Below are 17,515 nucleotides of genomic sequence, written 5' to 3'. Positions count from 1 at the left end.
GCTTGGCAGTAGAACACAGTTGCATTATCAGACCAGCCTTTATACAGGGCCACTAGTGGTGATGCAACCCATTTTCCCTACAAGGGTGTGCACGGGTCTAGGGAAAATAGGACTAGATGACTCCTCTTAGAACAGTTGTATTTTCACTGGTAATTGATCATAAATGTTCCATATATGGTGTTCAACAGCCTTCAGCGGTTAAACAGAACATACTTGATATCAAATTCTATGGTGCTAAACTTGGAACAGATTATGCTTTTGGAATTAAAGACATCTCTAAGTACTTCAGATCTGTTGGCTCTTTACTGACAAATGCTGGCTTTTATATTTAATGCAGATGTGAGAACTGATGTAGCGTTTGCTAAGCCAGGTGAAGAATGTTCAGTGGTTCTGAATGTCCAGTCCTGTTGAGGATGAGCCCATGGGGGAGTCTGGAAAAAGCAGGTCAAGCAGTAGCCAGTGTGGTGTAGAGGCTAAGGTGTTGGACTGAAAGTCGGGACATTCGGGTTCTAGTCCCCACTCAGCCATGGAAACCCACTGGGTGACTTTGGGTCAGTCACAGACTCTCAGCCCAACCTACCTCACAGAGTTGTTGTTGTGAGGATAAAATGGAGAGAAGGAGGAGGATTATGTACACTGCCTTTGGTTCCTTGGAGGAAAAAAGGCAGGATATAAATGTAATTAATTAAAAAAAAAGTCTGGAGCAGATAGCCAGGGGCAAGCCCTTCAGAACCCTGGACAGGTCCCAGGAAAGGGACAACTTGATCTGAGAAGCTAACTCAGCCCTTATATAGTCCTTGAGCCTAACTACTTCTTTGAGGCTCTTCCCCTTTGCTGAAGAATGAAGATCCTTAACAGAGCATCTCTCTGGCCTTCAGCCTGGTGCACCACCACCTCTCCAATGCCTCTTGATACTGCCTGCAGGGTGAGAAGGTTTGGCATGTGAGAACTTTGGAGGCAAGGAGGGTCGTTCCTTGGGGGAGTCTGGCTCAGAGGCTGTAGTACTTGAGGGCCCTGGCTCAGAGGTCTCTGGTTCAGGGGTTTTAGGTTCTGATGGTCTCTGGATGCTGGACTCAGGCTCAGTGTCTGGGCCCAGATCAAGTGCATCAGCACTCCCCCCCCCCCCCATGCTCCAGGGATCCAAATCACTGCTGGTATTGGGTCATGACACCAAATTCTGCTGCTTCCTTCCTTATTTCTTTTTTGTCATAGAGACTACCTTGCATGCACAAGGGAATCGACTTTGATAATTTGGTAGGGCTTTCTTACATCTTTTAACATCTTGATCAATAAGAGCCACATGTTGTGTTAAGAGTTCCCAAACGTAGGATGCTAAGAACAGTCTACTTGTTTTGGCAATTACATGTTCCCAAATTCCCACATTTGCCAAGGTAACACAAACGGGAATGAGTGGTATTATCAGGGGAGATTTAACAGGCAGAAAACATGACCCTTCTCATGTCCACCAAATCTCCCTATCCTTATTTTTACCCCCAGATGAGTTTATTTCCATACTTGGAAACTAGCTGTAGGGGGAGGGTTAAAAACAGCTGGGGGGACATTTTGCAGAGGAGCATCAGTGGGTCAGAGGAAGGCTAAGAACCCTATGCTGAAAATATCTACACCTTCCCCCCCCCCCCGTTCAGCACTATGACACAAATTAAAGGGTGGGAAATACATTTCCCCTCATAATGTATAACCCTGCCCCTGGTATCTTACGAGTAGTGGGAAATTTTGGCTGACGCTTCCTTGCTGGAAACAGGCTGAGCCCTTCTATTTCTAGCAGTGGCACTGCAAACCAAAGGTGTGATCCAGCCAAAGTTAAATGCTTTTAAGACCACGCATAAATCTCTCCCACTGAAATCAATGGGGCTTAAGCAGCTGTAAGCTGTGGCTGAGTAGTGTTCCAACTGGGCAGATGTGCAACTGGAAGAGCTCCAGCTATGCAAAGAGAAACTTCCAATATATATCCAAGATGTCATTGACCAAGCATTTTGTCAACTTTCCTTTCAAACACCTCAACTATTTAGATGTCTGTTACATTTCCTTTGTTACAGTTCCATGGAGTTCTGAAAACTCCATAAGCAAGCTACACAGACCAGCCAGTTAACCGGCTGAGTAACCTGCTTCTCCTCTTGCCCCTTTCTCTTCCCCAAAGAGTGTTTGCCATATTCATTCCTACTCTTAAACACCATACAAAATGGGGAGGGGGTGAACTATAGAAATCAGTTTCAGCAATACCAGTCTTGATAATAAAATCCTTTCTAAAACGTTAATAATAATAATAATAATAATAATAATAATAATAATAATAATAATAATATATCGTGGCAGAGTACAACACAAATGTGGACACCATAAAATACATATAATTAATTAAAACATTTAAAACAAATACATTATTAAAAGCAGCACATTATTAAAAGGCATCTTAAAATTCAACTGGGTAGGCCTGCCAGAAGAGATCATAGAATCATAGAATAGCAGAGTTGGAAGGGGCCTACAAGGCCATCGAGTCCAATCCCCTGCTCAATGCAGGAATCCACCCTAAAGCATCCCTGACAGATGGTTGTCCAGCTGCCACTTGAAGGCCTCTAGTGTGGGAGAGCCCACAACCTCCCTAGGTAACTGATTCCATTGTCGTACTGCTCTAACAGTCAGGAAGTTTTTCCTGATGTCCAGCTGGAATCTGCTTCCTTTAACTTGAGCCCGTTATTCCGTGTCCTGCACTCTGGGAGGATCGAGAAGAGATCCTGGCCCTCCTCTGTGTGACAACCTTTTAAGTATTTGAAGAGTGCTATCATGTCTCCCCTCAATCTTCTCTTCTTCAGGCTCAACATGCCCAGTTGTTTCAGTCTCACTTCATAGGGCTTTGTTTCCAGACCCCTGATCATCCTGGTTGCCCTCCTCTGAACACGCTCCAGCTTGTCTGCGTCCTTCTTGAATTGTGGAGCCCAGAACTGGACGCAATACTCTAGATGAGGCCTAACCAGGGCCGAATACAGAGGAACCAGTACCTCACATGATTTGGAAGCTAAACTTCTATTAATGCAGCCCAAAATAACATTTGCCTTTCTTGCAGCCATATTGCACTGTTGGCTCATACTCAGCTTGTGATCTACAACAATTCCAAGATCCTTCTTGTTTGTAGTATTGCTGAGCCAAGTATCCCCCATCTTGTAACTGTGCCTTTGGTTTCTATTTCCTAAATGTAGAACTTGGCATTTATCCCTATTAAATTTCATCCTGTTGTTTTCAGCCCAGCACTCCAGCCTATCAAGATCACTTTGAAGTTTGTTTCTGTCTTCCAGGGTATTAGCTATCCCACCCAATTTTGTGTCATCTGCAAATCTGATCAGCATTCCCTGCACCTCCTCATCCAAATCATTAATAAAAATGTTGAAGAGCACTGGGCTCAGGACTGAGCCCTGCGGTACCCCACTTGTTGCCTCTCCCCAGTTTGAGAAGGTTCCATTGATAAGTACTCTTTGAGTCCGATTTTGTAGCCAACTGTGAATCCACCTAATAGTTGTTCCATCTAGCCCACTTTTTGTTGACTAGAGTAAATTCTTCCCATAGGACTTGAGTGTGCGGGGCAGTTGGCCAAGCACACCTCACTGAGCAGGGAGTGTGCATTTACAGAAGAATCACATTTCTCATCAAATTTCATATGGTATAGGAAGCTGCAACTGGGTCTCTACAGATGACCTCATTAAAGGGTCTTTTTGAGACACATTAGATTTACTATTTCAACAAGTTTGTTATTACAGTCTATTATTGAATCATAGAATAGAGTTGGAAGGGGTGTATAGGGCCATCGAGTCCAACCCCCTGCTCAATGCAGAAATCCACCTTAAAGCATATCAGACAGATGGCTGTCCAGCTGCCTCTTGAATGCCTCTAGTGTGGGAGATCCCAGACTTCCCTATGTAATTGGTTCCATTGTTGTACTGCTCTAACAATCAGGAAGCATTTCCTGATGTCCAGTCAGAATCGGGCTTCCTGTAACTTGAGCCTGTTATTCCGTGTCCTGTACTCTGGGATGATCAAGAAGAGATCCTGGCCCTCCTCTGTGTGACAACCTTTTAAGTATTTGAAGAGTGCTATCGTGTCTCCCCTCAATCTTCTCTTCTCCAGGCTAAACATGCCCAGTTGTTTCAGTCTCTCCTCATAGGGCTTTGTTTCCAGACCCCGTTGCCCTCCTCTGAACACGCTCCAGCTTGTCTAACTCCAAATCACACACAAATATATATAACAGAAGCTGTTTTTCCTTTAAAAAGCCCCCTCCCAACAAATCCTTGCTGCCAAAGTCCTGTTCCATGCATTTGTGGGAAATGTGTAGGTTCTCCTGCCCAGAGATAACAGGAACCAAGTCACAAGGGAAATATAACTTTGAAGTGTAAGCAATATGAACAACAGATCCTTCTGCCCAATATTTAAGCTCAGTTCAGAACCCGTAGCTTCAACGGCGTATAACATTTTCAGATGGAACATATGGTTCAAATGGCACATTGACGAACAAACCACCCATGAAAAGTAGAATCATTATTGAAAGATCCTAATATGAACAAAGGCCTACAAAGATTCTTCCTATTAATTGGTACCCTCTGATGAGTTACATTCCGGAGATTCCCTATGTCTTTGGACCATGAAATGAATACCCTTCTTTAATAAAACAATAAGTCTCCAGCAGTAAGTTCTTCCAGATGCCATACATTTCATTAGTGCTATGGCAGATTTTATCCATCAAGCCTCATAGTTCTCCAAGTAGGATGGGTAGTTAGTAAGGACAATGAGTATCTTCTCTCTCCACAACACACAATATTTTTATGTGTGGTTTTATTGGGCAATGAACTGACTCACATACAACCCACCTCAAACTTTCAGCACAGCTGAACAACCTGTTAAGAGAAGCAGTTGAATAAAGCACACTGAATTCAGAAAGTGGCCAAGCATCCAGAAGTAAAAAACAAACAAGTGGAGCAAATCAGACTAAGCGTCTAAAAGAATGAAACCACCACCACTCTATAACATAGTGAACATGCTAGTCTTTTTATACACCAAAACCAGAACATTCCCCCACCATTTGAGACCCCTGTTCATACCCACTGTCCTTTCATGTGTGCAGAGCTCTTAATTAGCACTGTACCCTAACTGATCCTTGTTATTGTGTATTTTTTTTAAAAAAATAACCCTTAGCTTGCACCCTTTCTTGTGTGATCCCCTGCCATTGCTATTCCAACACAACCAACTGGGGTGCTTCTCCATTTGTAGCACTACTGAAGATCAATGGAGCCCCTTCATTTCCCCCCATAAACTTTTTTCTTCTTTTGGGACTCCCTTTTGTGAACATTTTGTAAGAAGAGGTTTCCCCTTGTTTCTTTAGTCTTTAATTTTAAATACTTGATCAACGTTAGGGTGCCCCTGTTCCTGAACCTGTCACTGATCAGTTGTTCAGTGTGTCCATCCAAGGAAAGAGTCACTTCCTGGAACAGAAGGAAACAGTTGCTTCCCTGGCCCCAACCAATCTCCTTCTGTCTACATAGACCTTTCCCCTTCCTGGTCCAACCAATCTTCTTCCATCCACATAGACCTTTCCCCTTCCTGGTCCCAACCAATCTTCTTCCATCCACATAGACTTTCCCCTTCCTGGTCCCAACCAATCTTCTTCCATCCACATAGACCTTTTTCCTTTCTGGCATCAACCAATCTTCTTCCATCCACATAGATCTTTGCCACATGTGATTGAGGAACCCTGTTTTGTGCAACTGACCCGGAGACTAACCTATATGCATAAAATAATTTTCATGTGATGGGTGACACAACAAAATCTTAACAAGTGGTCTTTTTTTATTTTTACATGATATGAGATAACATCTCCCCAATACCTGATACTCCCACCATTTTGATGGATTTCGAAGAGATTTTCCACCCATCATCATTCATGGAGGAGGTTCAAACAATTTCTTGTTCACATGAGATATTTTAAAAAAAACACATCTATCCAAATCTGCTTCCTTCTACAGTGGTAATATGAACCTCTTAAAGTCAAAATGCCATTGCTGGCTTCTGTTTTAACATTTCTCCTGCAATCAAATTCTATAGTTATGCTTGTGCATGACAGGGAGTTAATGGGCCTGTTCAGATGACATGCTAAGCCATGGTTAGGCCACTAACCTCTATTGCAGCAAATGGTTAGTGAGCATGTTTAAACCGTGGTTATATAGCCACCATGGTGAGTAATGGTTCACACGACATGCTAAGTCATGGTTCACTTAGTAGGTTCATGGTAACCATAATGAACCTACCCGTACACTGCGCTCAACATCTAAGGTCCTCCTCCGAGTGCCTACTCCGAGGGAAGCTCGGAGGATGACAACAAGGGAGAGGGCCTTTTCAGTGGTAGCCCCTTAATTATGGAATGATCTCCCTGATGAGGCTCGCCTGGTGCCAACATTGTTATCTTTTCGGCACCAGGTCAAGACCTTTCTCTTCTCCCAGGCATTTAACAGCATTTAACAACATATGCTAAGTTTGTTTGTTTTTAATGGACCCCAGAACTGTTGTTGTTTAAAATGGATACTGTGTTATACTGTTGTTTTTATATTTTTGATGTTTTTAAATTTTGTATACTTTTTAATGTTCACCGTTTTTAACTTTTGTAAACCGCCCAGAGAGCTTCAGCTATGGGGCGGTATATAAATTTAATAAATAAGTAAAGTTTAGTTCAAAATGCTTAACCACTGTGGCTTAGTGTGTCATCTAAATAGGGTCAGGAAGTTAATGTGTCTAAAAATGCATTTACATATAAACCATGATACCTTTCTAACACCTGAGGAAATTACGCCTGGTATGGAGATATGTGTAGATGCTGGCAACATATTTGTGTTCCTATGCAATCCTCAGTAATTTCACTCTTCTTTTGGTTAGGCTATCTCTGTAATGATGTGCTCCTAACTCTGGCTGAACTCAAGATTATCTTCAGCGGGAGCCGCTGCCAAAGGAAGTGGAGTGGGTGGCTACCAGGAAGATGGACTTTTCTCCTGTGGCATCCCAGTGGTGGAATGAGCTTCACCTGGTACCGACAATGTGCTCTTTCTGGATCCTGATGAAGAACTTTTTATTTTCCCAGGCATTTTAGCATTTTAATCTTTTAGCTCTGTCGTTTCAAATCTGCTATTGTATTTTACATCTCTGCATTGCTGCTGGGTTTTATTCTGGTTGTACTTCTATATTATAGTTTAAAACTTTTATATTTTATACTGTATTTTAGGCTGTATTTTGTGGATTTAATTTTTGTGAACTGCTGGGAGAACTTTGTAATAGATAATTCAATAAACTGGTTCTTATTTCATTTTGATCCAGAAAATCAAAGAGGAGTTTGGCATAACCCGCTTGTGTGAAAGCTCATAGATTCGCTTTGCTGCAGCTGTGTGTTACAGTGACTTCTATCAGTACATGGCTGTTTCTTCCAAATTCTTTAAAGTAAGCACAAAGACCTTGATGCCTTTCATGTTGGGTAAGGACTTATACAGTGCAATCCTGTTAACACAGACCTTTACTCTCTATTCAATGGGACTTAATCCCTGGTAAGTGTGTATAAAAGTGCAGCTTTACAGTACAATCCTATGCATATTTAGTAAATGTGCATGGGATTATAGCCTGAGTTGATTAATTATATCAATTTTCATATGAATAATACAATAGTTCTCTTGTGTGGGCGAGAAGGAGGTATGCCTCTTCAAAGACGGCACCTGCCATCTGTGACTTTTGTAATTGCTATTATTAAACATAATTTTAAAAACAAATTAAAATCTTCTGCCTATTTAAATAAGGGCACCTTTTTTTCTTTTTTCTTTTAGCTCTCCCACATTGACTGAGCTTTATCTTTGGACATTGTATAAACATCAATGTCATCTGATATGGTCATAGGGATTAACAACTATACCTTACCTTAACTTGTATTACCTAACATTTATTAATAAAGAACTTATTAAAACTTTTAAATTGCATTGATTTTGGCAGTGGAAGCTGATGGCTCCGATGTCAGTGGGGCAATGAATCAGCTCTGGGTTAGAACTCTAAAGGAACTCTAAAGGAACTATCCAAGGTTCACCTTGGATCGCTGCTCTAGAATTGACTGACAGCTCCATCAGACAACTGTTTTATTGCACCCTCATTACTGGGCACTCATGGATTTTAGCTGGTCCCTCTCATGATGTCATCTGCCTCCCACCCCTTCTAGCCTTCTTAACCTGACAAAAAAACCAACAACACCCCAGTAAATCTGATGTTGTTTTAAAGATGGAAGTTGCCGCTATCTCCTGCTGTGTGCAGGAGAAGCAACAGCCTCAAAATGGCCCACTGAATGGGTCACATGCAGGTTGTTTACGTCCTCTTTCAAAAGAGAAAGTAATAAAAGACAAACACGAGGGTGGAGAAGCAACAGTAAGCAAACACGATTCTCCCCAGTGTGATGACGCTCTCGTTCTGGAGCGAATTCACCACCCCACTGACATCAGAGCCCCCAGTCTCCACTGCATTTTGGACAGTACCCAATTGGATGCTAGGTACTAATGTACACCTGCCATTTATCCCAAGGTGGTCATGAAGTCATCCCTGGGCATCCAAATGATGCACAGCTGATCCCGGGGTAAACCAGGGACGAGCACTCAGTTCCCCTGGAATAGCTGGAACTGCTTTCCCCCTTTTTTTCCTGCCATCTTGGGACCATCCCAAGCTCTGTGGGTGGTGTGGGTCTCCCTCCTGGGGTCCTCGTCTCCAATACAAGTAGTGGGGCTCAGGAAACAGGCACAGAGTTGTGCGGGTGGTGTCCATGGGCATCAGGGGGGAGGGAGAGGGGGAGAGCATTTTTGCCATCTTCAGGATGGCGCTTAGCATTTTGCAGTGCCGAGCTTCTTGGGTGTGGTGGGGTTTTTTTTAAAAAAAGTGTTCCTTTGCACAGGATCGCAGCTGCACAATTGCACAAATGTTTCTTTTTTAAAAAAAATGGTGCCCAGAACGTCCCTCTTTACTTCTGGGAAAACTCACTGGCATGTGGCCCCTGATGGATGATCCTGGAAACGGAAAACTCCGTGATCATCCCTCTCCACTCCCCATAGAGCTGCAGGTGTAGATGAGCCCTAGGATGATTGCAAATGATGCTGTGCTAACATAAGGGACTTCTAGCACAATGCTAACAGTATTGCCTGGTGTGATGGGATCCCCCAGTCTCTTACACTAGTGCAACATAATTTATGTTAGCATTAGTGTCTAATTGGAGACTGCTCTTCATTCCTAATGCCCTATGCTCTCTGATTTTTCTTCTCCATTCATGTACACTAGCTGCCTGTTACTGCAGGTGAAACCTGTTATACTGCATCCTGACAGCACTACGGGGATGACCTTCATGCCATGCAGAGCCAGGTCCAGGCAAAAGACCTCTGGTGCTCACACATCCCCCCGCCCCAGGTGAACGGTGGCCTGTGATGGTCAAAAAGGAACATGGGGCTGCAGCTTTTCAGAGTTTGTTCAGCATCACCACCTGCTTGCTCTTCCTGGCATAACCAGCTGGTGTTAAAGCTCATTGACTGATTCACATTGTGAGGCGTTAGGATCAGCGGTCAGTTTTAGGGACTCCGGTGATCAGTGGGGCCCTTGTTAGTGTGTGGGCCCTTGGCAGATTCCAGATGATACTAACTAGTGATGTCAGACTGGAAGCATCCCCCCAAAAGCAGACACTGCACTTCTGATCAGTATGTCTAAAACCAAGAGACATGCAGTGTGCTTTCTTGGTTCCCTTCCAATTATTGTTCTTCGTAAAATGGCTGGAATTTCAGAACTACTCAGCAGCTGATGGCAAAATGCACTTTAAAGCCCCAGACAGTTATTCAAGGGTGGGACAATCTGGTGTAGGGGAGCTGGTTCAACATTACCACTGCACTACCTCTGAACTACGGCCCCTCCTGAAACTGGATCTCACTGCATAAAAGTTTGGCAGCTTTTCAGCTGCCTTTGCATCTGTGCCGTTAACACCAGGGCAGGATCTACACTACTGCTTTAAAGCATTTTAAAGCGCTTTTTAACAGTTTTGACAACTGTTGGGGCTCAGGAAACACTCCGTATACAGTTGTCAAAACTGTTATAAAGTGCTTTAAAGCAGTAGTGTAGATCCAGCTTGCTGTGCAGATATTAGAAGGCGATGTTTATCACCATGCTGAGAAATGCTTTGCCTGCTGCTTTTTGCACATGCTGTCATTAAAGGCAGAAGAGCATGTGTGTTCCTTCCCCCATCTTTATTGGCAACTTTATTACCATATTTCTGAGCACACATTTTCAGACATTTTCCAGAGCAAGCGCTGAAGTCTGACCAATAGGATGGGCCACATAACACTTTGACTTCAAGCTGAAATGAAAGCCAGGGACCACCGCTACCTCTGCCTTTTTTTTTTTATGACACGTAACACTGGTTTGCGTCTCTAAACGAAATGTGACTGTTTAATGCCTCACAATAAAAAGCAGAAATGATGTGGAGGAGATTTGCTTACACTGTCTTCATCTCTTTGAAGAAAGCAACCTTTTAAAAGGCAGAGAATGAATGCAGTCTGCTATCCCAACAGCTGTGAACATAAAGAGGTATCCTCAAACACCAGGCTTTACTATGACGGTATTATAAAAGGGACTTTGTTTTGTAGGGGTGATGTTAATATGAGCCTTGGTCCAAGCTACATGTGACACGAGAGTTCCATGGCTGAATCTCTAGGGTACAGTGACGATATGAAAATGAGGACAGGGCTCCTGTATCTTTAACATTTGTAGAGAAAAGGGAATGTCAGCAGGTGTCATTTGTATGCATGCAGCACCTGGTAAAATTCCAGTTAAAGCTGCAGGAGACTTGCCCTCTTGAACAGAAACAAAAGAGGGCAGCGCTCCTGCAGCTTTACCTGTCACGATGAAGAGGGAATTTCACCAGGTGCTGCATGCATACAAATGACACCTGTGGAAATTCCCTTTCATAACCATTTCGATTCTTGTGGGAGGAGATGTTTTGACCCTTGCCCTGAAAAATACACCATTTTCCCCAATCTAAATTCCCTTACCAAGCTGCTTTTAGTCCCATGTATACAGGGAAACGGAAACACACACACACACACACACACACACACACACACACACACACACAGGAACCTGGGAGGAGAATTTAGATTGGGAAATAGTACATAGGGAAAGGGTTAAACATCGACTCATAAGAAGAACTGTGCTGGATCAGAGCAAAGGTCCATCTCGTACAGCAATCCATTCATACAGTGGCCAACCAGCTGCTCATGGGGACCCCACAAATAGGACATGAGTGCAACAGCCCCCTTCTGCCCATGTTCCCCAGCAAGTGGTGTACATCGGCATACTGCCTCTGATACTGGAGATAGCATATAACCATCAGGACTAGTAGCCATTGATAGTCTTTTCCTCCGTGAATTTGTCCAATCCCCTTTCAAAGCCATCCAAATTGGTGGCCATTACTACTTCCTGTGGTAGCAAATTGGCCTATGTGCTGGGTGAAGAAGTACTTCTTTTAATCTGTCCTGAATCTCCCACCAATCAGCTTCATGGGATGAACCCAGGTTCTAGCATATAAGAGAGTGGGGGAAACCTCTCTGTCCACTTTCGCCACACCAGGCATAATTTTGTACACCTCTGTCATGCCTCCCCTTTGCCTCCCCTTGCTCACCTTTATTTCTATGCTAAAAAATCCTAGATGTTATAATGTTTCCTCCAGCCCCTCTGATTTATTTATTTATTTATTTATGACATTTATATCTTGCCTTTTTCCCTCCAAGAAACCCAACAACCTTGTGAGGTAGGCTGGGCTGAGAGTCTGTGACTGGCCCAATGTCACCCAGTAGGTTTCCATGGCCGAGTGGGGACAAGAACCCAGATCTCCCGACTCTCAGTCCAACACTCTAGCCACTACGCCACACTAGCTCTGTAGTGTTAACACAATTATTATTATTATTATTATTATTATTATTATTATTATTATTTGCTAATCAGTTATTCAATATCCATAATAGCATGGATGCATCAGGATTGTTGAATATGACATCTCTAATGAATAAAGAAAATAAGAGTTTAACACTTCTACACATCTGGGATCATAACTTCCCCCACTGGGATATTAAAATATATACACATTTCCTCCATAGCCTGTTCCACTTAATATTGTACAATGCAATCCTGGGGTTTACTCCTAGGTAAGTGAGTATAGGATTGCAGAGTGCAATCCTATCACCACCAACCCTAGTGCTGATGGCTTTAGGGGTTAGGACTATTGGTTTTGGTTCGCCACTGGATTCCACCAGTGCGCTCATGGCAGAGCCCAAATGCCATGCCTCAATAGCAGGGCTGTGGAATGTTCTTTCTTGTCAAAGGGCTAGGGTGGCCATGTGTCCTACTTTACAGAGGGCAGTCTTCTAGTTGAAGGGCTGTCAGAAGACATTCCTCTAGTTGATGGCTGTCCATACAAGTCTAGTTTCAACATAAAGAACCATAAAGGAGAGCAAGGTCCTTGAAGTTTCCCATCAGTTGTTAGAACCAGGACGGAGGTGAGATTTACTGTATTTCTATTTAAACTAGCTGTACCCAGTGTAACATATACCGTTGTAGCATATTTAATATCATGGCGGGGGCGGGGGCTGCTTGGAGGCCGCCAATACAGCACCGTCTGGCAGACCTGGGGGGCAGGGAGGTAGGGGGAGGGAGAGAAGTTGTCCCCCTCTCCCTGGGGTTCCTGTCAGCCTTGGGCCACCCGCCCAGCTCGCATGAGATTAGGCCAGGGCCTCGGAGCGAAGAGGCAGAAAGGGGGGGAGGATTGCCTTGGAAAGCCCGGAGGAGTCGGGCGAGGGGCTTAGCAACCTGTATCAGCTGACGTTACACGTTGTTACTGTTGCTTAACAACCTGTATCAGCTGAAGCCTGTACGGAAACATACCTAAGCGTTTTATATATATAGATTATAGCAATTCTTTCTAAATTTGTGTCGATACCTATAAATTAGCATATGCAACTTTTATGCAACCCTGCATCCTTTAAGGCCTACAGACTCCAATTAAACCTCCTTTTGGAAATCCTTCATAGTCAATAACCTGTCATGAATAAACAGACATGCCCTGAACAATGCAAATGTGTACTTTACGAAGCACAGGGAGTTTGCCTCTCTGAGAGAAAATGTGTTCCTGTTCTTTATTTTTATTAACATGAATGCAAACATTAGTCCTGTGAGACTGAGGAGAGACAGAACAACCTCATGTAGCAACCCACCCTACCCTGACATCAACATATGGTTGATCACTTCAAATTACTGTCCGTGGTCAGCTGAAACCTAAACACATTTGTCATTGGGCTCATCTACACCAAGCTTTTTATATTGTATTGTGTATTTGTGCTTTTAACCTGTTGGTTGTCTTACTATGATTTTAATTTTTGTGAACCGCCCAGAGAGCTTCGGCTATTGGGCGGTATAGAAATGTAATAAATAAATAAATAAGCAGGATATTCCACTATGAAGCAGTATATAAAAGGCAGGAGCCACACTACAACTTTATAGTGGTATTGAAGTGCACTGACAACTGTTGGGGCTCATTGACACCTACCATATACTGCTTTCATACTGCTTTCATGGTGTTATATCCTGCTTGGTGCAGAAGCATCATGGGCCCCAACAGTTGTCAGTACCACTATAAAGCAGTAGTATAGATCCTGCAGTGCACTTCAATACTGCTATAAAGCAGTAGTGTGGCTCCTGCCTTTTATATGCCACTTTCATACTGCTTTCATAGTGGAATATCCTACTTGGTGTAGATGAGCCCTTACAAAGCCAAGTTTTCCCAGCTTATAGATCTGGTTACCAATAATAGCTTATGTGCATATACATGTGCATATACAGCCAACACTTCCAAAGTTGTACACTTCATTAGTCAAAAACCTCCTGTGTAGAACCAAGAATTTGGGAGGCATGAGCTGAAGCAGATTGATGTAAATGAGCCGGGCCCATTCACAGCTTTGGTTTTCCCAGTTGCAAATGCCAAATTTTTTATTCAGTTTGTGTAGGAAATTGTAACAGTTTTACTTGGTCACTGGTAATTTTTTTCATTTTTCAGGAAGCAGAGAAATAGACATGATGTTCTTTTCTCAATGAGCCAACTTAGCTCAGGGCTGCTGGAGTCCAACAAGGCAGTCACAGTTACTGAGCCCAGAAGCAAAAATGTGTCTGTTTTGACATTTTATTCCTCACTTATGTTGAGGCAAATATACATAGGGTGACCCTATGGAAAGGAGGACAGGGCTCCTGTATCTTCAACAGTTGTATAGAAGAGGGAATTTCAGATGGTGTCATTTGTATGCCTGCAGCACTTGGTGAAATTCTCACTTCATCACAACAGTTAAAGCTGCAGGAGCCCTGCCCTCTTGACCAGATGCAACTGTTAAAGATGCAGGGGCCCTGACCTCCTTTCCATATAGTCACCCTAATATATGGGGAGTTGGCTCTCTCCCTAGTTGAAAGGAACATAGGCCTAAACTACACCAAGCAGGATATTGTACTATGAAAGCGGTATATAAAAGGCAGGAGCCACACTACTGCTTTATTGAAGTGCACTGACAACTGTTGGGTTCCACTGACACATACCCTATACCACTTTCATACCTCTATATCCTGCTTGGTGTGGCTCTTGGTGTACCACTTTCATACCACTTTCATAGTGCAATATCTTGCTTGGTGTAGATTAGGCCTTAGTATCTATCAGGTTGACATCACTTCTGGTGAGCTATAAACTGCCCAAGTCAAGCCGTTCACTTCAGCCACTGACCTCCTCAGGAACAGGACTCATTATGGTACTATAGCTACATCCATAAATAAAAGAAAGCAATATTACAGAGTACGGGTGATTTAAGGGTGATTTTGTAGGCTGTGCCAGGGCTGGCCAAATACTTTTTTTGCTGATTGAGGCGAAGGACAAGATCTCCCCTCCTTCTCCCAGTTTCATGCACAGCAGGCAAACCAACTGGAAGTTGTCTTTTTCTCCCAATCGCCGCCTTCAACATTCCTGGGGTCAGTGTCCTCGTGAGCTCCGATGAGCATACTTTATGACAGGAAGCCGCAACAGTGGTCCAATGAGCCCTGAGCAATTTAGAGCAGACATTTAAATTTCCTACAATGTCCTCAAGCAATCCCCAATGTAATGTCACACCAAAGCATTATGGGAAATTTAACTGGCAGTTAGGGATGGCTGAATCTGTCATTTTTGAGTTCTCTCACTTCCTCATTATTCCAATCTTCAGTTCCTCTCGAACTTTGAGAATTTCTCCAGACGATTCATCCCAAACTTCGACATATTTTAAAATAAACTTTGAATGGAAATTTGTAAACATTTTTATGCACATTTTTTCTTATACATGCATTTTGTATACTTCCCCCCCCAAGCAATTTTCCTAATATAATGCATTTTAATATTATTTCCCCTAATGTATGCATTGCTGTATACATTTTTGATTGGAGAATAAAATTGGGAGAAGTGCAGATTTTAAAGGATAACTGAGGCCTTAGTTAGACCAGGCTATATCCCAGGGCGAACCCCAGGATCATCCCTGTGCATCCAGATGACACACAGGGGATCCCGGGATCAGGGAGGGATCATCCCTCCCTTGCCCCGGGATATAGCCCTCCCCTTTGGGCCTGTTTTTTTTTGTTGTTGTTGTTGTTGTTGTTTTGGTGGTCTCGGGCTGAGGCCGAGACCGCAGAATGTGTGGCCTGTTTCCGTGGCTTGACCCCACTCTGCCGATTACTCACGTGGAGCCCGGAGTCGCACCTCAGGAGTGCTGCGGCCATCAGGGTTAGGGTGGGGGGAGTGGGGAAATAAAATTTTAAAAAGCACCTACCTTCAGCACACAAGCGTTCATGCTCTCTTCTCCCTTTAAAAATAAAAAATGGTGGGCGCGATGCCTCTCTTCCTGAGGTCGTCGCGCCTTATGTGTAAACGGGGGCGAGATCTCGCTTTAATCCCAACGTGAGGTCTCCCCTCCTCTCCCCCGGAACAAAAGGTAGGTCTAGCTAAGGCCTGAGTTTCAGTGTGTCTATTGGTTTGAAAGTACAAAATGAATAAATTTCTCTGCTATCCCTACTTCCAAGCTGCCCAGCAATCTTCTAAAGGGGACCTAGGAATGGAATCAGTGGAGGGCCCTATTGGGGCATGGAGGCCCCAGGGATGCTATGTGCTGCTTCCTTAACTATCTATCTAATCTCCAAAGACAAGGCAATGCAGAGAATTGCTCCCCCTAAAATCCTAATAGAATGGGCAAGTTTGTCATCTTTTATTAGTCAGTGATTTGAAATTCAGTTTCAGAACGGAGATGTGGAGGTACTCCGCAGGAGAATGGATTGTCTGTGGTTATGTAAAAGAAACATTCTTGTTCTTACAATGTTGCTTTATTTGTTCATGACAACCTCAGGCTGATGTTTCTGGAACATGGTAAGAACATTTAACAGTATTTGATTCCTATTGTCTATAATATAAGCCACTTCCTATCATAACAGTAATTTCCCTGTATTATGGTCTGATTTTTTTGTAAAGACACATCAATGGTTCAGTTAGGAATTATGCCTTCCCAGAATTTTGTAACTGTGTGGTAAAAAAATTTCTCAGGACAAAGTCTTGGTTTTATGAAATTACGGTTGAGGAGGGAGAATAGTGTGGGATGGGTGGGAAATGATTGCCCCTCAAAAAATGTTGAGGGATCAAGGCAAAGGTGAATTTTATGTAAATAACCCACAAAAATTAAACCGGCTATAATACCTCAGTAAAATTATAGGGGCTTGCTTGCGTATTACGGGCTTGGTGAGTTTCTTGGTGGTTTTCTAATAAAGAGAAAATGCTTGGTGAGAGACCAAGAACATTATTCATAAAATGTGACCACTTTGATACTATAACTTCTTTTAAGCATTCAGATATGATGTCTGTATATTTCTGCCAAAGGATAACAAGCTACCATCAATAACTAGATGTTACATCTTGTTCCTTTTAGTCAGATGAACAATCGTGTTCATATTACTGGATTTACTGAGAGAACTGGGCCCTGGGCAGCATCTCTTCTTGAACATCTGGAGAGGCCACTGGTGAATCACCAAAGGAAAAAGGAAAAAAAAGAGGACACACATCACCAAAATGAACGATAAAGGAGGACATTGATTTGCATAAAGTGTGCATATGCTAATATATATGTATGCATGCAAATTAACTGTAGATGACTGTGACCAGGTGACCTGTGTGCCTTGTTCTTTCTGCTATCTAGATGTTACTGATGCATAAGGCTCCTGTTCTCCCTTCCCAGTCTTCCATATCTTTATACTGGGCATGGATTGGACATCCGTTCTAATAGAGGACCCTTCAATATTGAGAATTATCCTTTGTAAAAGAGGACATGTGGCATATAGGGCACTGTTCAGGATATATTTGGCAGTGTTT

This window comes from Elgaria multicarinata, chromosome 1 (assembly GCF_023053635.1).
Source record: "Elgaria multicarinata webbii isolate HBS135686 ecotype San Diego chromosome 1, rElgMul1.1.pri, whole genome shotgun sequence".
Taxonomy (NCBI): domain Eukaryota; kingdom Metazoa; phylum Chordata; class Lepidosauria; order Squamata; family Anguidae; genus Elgaria; species Elgaria multicarinata.
Note: the sequence above shows the minus strand (reverse complement) of the source record.